The sequence below is a fragment of the Peromyscus californicus genome, unplaced genomic scaffold (genome assembly GCF_007827085.1).
Source record: "Peromyscus californicus insignis strain IS unplaced genomic scaffold, ASM782708v3 Scaffold_9__1_contigs__length_137607984, whole genome shotgun sequence".
Classification (NCBI taxonomy): domain Eukaryota; kingdom Metazoa; phylum Chordata; class Mammalia; order Rodentia; family Cricetidae; genus Peromyscus; species Peromyscus californicus.
Window position 1 is genome coordinate 34,319,771 of NW_026294617.1, and position 4,293 is coordinate 34,324,063.

Here is a 4,293-nt window from a genome sequence, read left to right on the forward strand (position 1 = left end):
GGAGAAATTAACAGCAAATATCCCAAAAGCGATAGAATTGATCTTATAAAGAGAGCTGATTGGATCTTGCCTCGAATTGTACGGGAAAAGCCCATATCTGGAGTTCGTACACTTTATACAGATGCCAACAAACAAGGAAAGGCAGGTTACAAATCAGAAAATTTAAGTAAAGTGATTCAAAGTCCTTATAATTCAGTTCAAAAATCAGAATTGTATGCTATTCTGTTGGTATTAATGGATTTTTCAGAACCTCTCAACATAGTAACCGACTCTCAGTATGCTGTAAGAGTAGTATTAATATTGAAACTGCAGAATTTATCCCTGATGCTTCAAATTAACTTCACTATTTATTCAATTACAAGATACAATTAGGAAAAGGAGTCATCCTTTATATATAACTCACATTCGATCCCATACTGGTTTGCCAGGCCCTCTAGCACAAGGCAATGATGAGATTGATAAATTATTGATAGGAAATGTGCTAGAAGCCTCAGAATTTCATAAAAAACATCATGTCAATAGTAAAGGTTTAAAAAAGGATTTTTCTTTTTTTTTTTTAAATTTATTTTAATTTATTTTGCAATACAATTCAGTTCTACATATCAGTCACGGATTACCTTGTTCTCCCCCCTCCCGTCCCCCTCACCTTCCCCCCAACGCCCCCCCCCCCCCATTCCCATCTCCTCCAGGGCAAAGCCTTCCCCACAGACTGAGGTCAACCTGGTAGACTCAGTCCAGGTAGGTCTAGTACCCTCCTCCCAGGCCAAGCCAAACAATCCTGCATAGGCCCCAGGTTTCAAACAGCCAACTCATGCAATGAGCACAAGATCTGGTCCCACTGCCTGGATGCCTCCCAAACAGATCAAGCCAATCAACTGTCTCACCCATTCGGAGGGCCTGATCCAGTGTGGACCCCTCAGCCATTGGTTCATAGTTCATGTGTTTCCATTCATTTGGCTATTTGTCCCTGTGCTTTATCCAACCTTGGTCTCAACAATTCTCGCTCATATAAACCCTCCTCATTCTCGTTGATTGGACTCCCAGAGATCCACCCAGGGCCTAGTCATGGATCTCTGCATCCAGATCCCTCAGTAGTTGGATGAGGTTTCTAGCACAACAATTAGGGTGTTTGGCCATCCCATCACCAGAGTAGGTCAGTTCGGGCTGTCTCTCGACCATTGCCGGCAGTCTGTTGTGTGGATATCTTTGTGGATTTCTGTGGGCCTCTCTAGCACTTTGCTTCTTCCTGTTCTCATGTGGTCTTCATTTACCATGGTCTCCTATTCCTTGTTCTCCCTCTCTGTTGTTGATCCAGCTGGGATCTCCTGCTCCCCCAAGCTCTCTTTCCCTCGACCCTCGCCTTTCATTACCCCCACTCATGTCCAGGCTGGTTCATGTAGATCTCATTCCATTTCTCTGTCATTGGGCGATCCCTGTGTCTTTCTTGGGGTCCTGTTTTCCGGGTAGCCTCCAGGATTTTTCCATAACCTGGCAACAAGCCAAAGAAATAGTAAAGAAATGTCCTACTTGTTCCTTCTACAATCAAACGCCATTACCAGCTGGATGTAACCCAAAAGGTACTCAAAGGAATGAAATCTGGCAGATGGACATGTTTCACTTTACAGAATTTGGAAAACTGAAATTTGTACACCATACTATGGATACTTATTCAGGATTTCAGTGGGCAACTGCTTTGAGTTCTGAAAAATCTGATTCTGTAATCACTCATTTGCTCGAAGTTATGGCCCTCATGGGTATACCTGCACAAATCAAAACTGATAATGCTCCATCATATGTCTCTGTTAAAATGAAACAGTTTTTTGCTTATTACAATATAAAGCATATTACAGGCATACCACATAATCCTACAGGTCAAGCAGTTATAGAAAGATCAAACAGAACTCTAAAGGATATGCTAAATAAACAGAAAGGGGTAACAAAAATCCCCAGAAACAGACTGCATAATGCTCTATTAACTTTGAATTTTCTTAATGCCAATGAGAAAGGAACAACAGCTGCAAAGAGACATTGGATAATAGAAAAAACTACAGAATTAAATCAGCCTATATACTTTAAGGATGTGCTGACCTCAGAATGGAAACCAGGGTATGTGTTACGTTGGGGACGAGGTTTTTGCTTTTATTTCTACAGGAGAAGATAGTTGTGGGTACCATCAAAATTGATAAAGGTTCGATTTGAACAAGAGAAACCTCTTAATTAGAGGAGGTGATAGTTCTTCAACCAGCATGAACATCCAATTTAAACTAACTTATTCCAGTAACACATGTCTTTTCATTTAATCAGATAATAACTTGCCAAAAAGGAACATCCCCAAAATTAGTCTTGGGGAAAGGTTTTTGTTTTTGTCTTTTAGGAGAATGAAGGTTAAGGAATCTGAAGAACACTGGACAAATGAGACAACTGAAGAAAAAGGACAAATCATCTATCCCAGGAAACAGAGTGAAACGGCGTATGGGTATAAATTATCTAAAAAATTTTATGTCTTCCTAAATGTTTGTTTCTGCTTTTCTCTAAAAATTTAACACTATTGGTCTTCTAATAGTCCCAGTTCAATTAAAATTTAAAGCTGACTTTAGAGTTGGAGAATGGCTCTCTCCTTCTTTAACCTCAAGCATGTTGTTAAAAGGAAAATGCAAACCCCCTGTATCATGCCAGAATAAAAGAGCCATCTTCTGCTATGGGACAGGAGAAAAGCCAAATTAACTAAGGGACTATTCTATTACTAATCTCAACTCTTTGATTCTATTCTGATTCTTTAAAACTTTCTTAAAGTATAAATTTTATATCAAAATTTACAAGATTAATATATAGATATATAGATGTATATACATTTTAACTTTTGTTAAGATATGAATGGTCATATAGAGTATTAATTAATTCTAGAAAAAAGGCTTTAATTAGCTGCATATATATGTCTTTGTGTTCGAGTCTCTTATCAGTTTTCTGCAGGAAATCACGGCCAGGCCTAACATCAACTGAAGTCTCCAGGAAGAAGTTGGGGTCCCACAACAACACAATTCCACGTGGACAATAATAACATCATTAAGCTGACAAACATTATCTACAGATCAGCTTTGAACTACAAGGTGCTCAGAGCAATTTTGAGATGACTAGCTGAGATGATCCAGTCTCAAAGACTACTTGAATAAAGACTTGAGATAAACCCTGAACTTTGGCATTATACACAGACTGGATAAGGAAGGATATGGTTACCTTTCCTAGAATTTGACAATTAACCTAAAATTTTTCTTTCAGGATAAAGATAACTTCGCCCATACCCAGCAGGAAGCAATTTTAAGAATACGACGCCCACATTCCCAAAGAGGTGGTGTGGGGCAGGTGGTTTTTTTTGGTCTTTTTAATGGATTTTGGCTCTGGGATAATTTTCATTGTTTAGGGGAGTTGGTTACAAGTTGTTGTCAAGGGTTAGGAAAAAGGCTAAGCAAAGGAGATTAGATTTAAGGTTCTTGTTTAAAAAAAAAGAGAAAGAAAGAAGAAGAAAAAAGACAATTACTAGTTTTAAATACTTTACATTGGATTGGATTGTTTTATATTGTATACAAGTTATATATATATTGGAATTGATATTGTTAGAAAATGCTATATGTATATCTCTAATTGTACTTATACCATTCATTTAACAATGCAATTTTCTGATCCTTGAATGTTATTATTACCAACTATTAGGATATAAAGAAATGAAAGTTAGTAGTTAGCCATTACAATAGAACTTGTAGTCATATTAGATATGTTTTAAAAATTGAGCAGATATATTTTAGACAGGTCATCTTCAAACCCTTCAGAGATCTACAGAATATGGCGTTTAAAATGTTTTAATAACTTAGAAAATTTTTCTTTTTTGTTATGATTATGAGGCATGTCGGCTCCTGGCAGTACCAATCTACTTCAGAGAAATTATGGGCATTGAAGAAACTGTGTATGGAGTTAACTTTCATTGTGGCAAAAGTTAGCCACTGGACAACAAAGTATCCTTGAATCAACTGCTGACAAAATGGACAGACAGGACATGAAACAAAGGACTACTGATTCTTGCCAAAACAAGTGTGGTTATGGCTTTATCAAAAGGCATCTTCTGAGGCCAGGACAATGTGGCACCATCCCTGAAGTGGCCTTCGCAATTCGGAAAAGGTACAGTACCCTTTTCTTCGAAGGCAGCTGAACAGTCAGTGGGCCGATGGCTTCTGATGTGCAATGGAACAGCAGCTGAAACAGTTATTCTTGAAGAGTAACTAAGCTCACGCCTCGCAATAG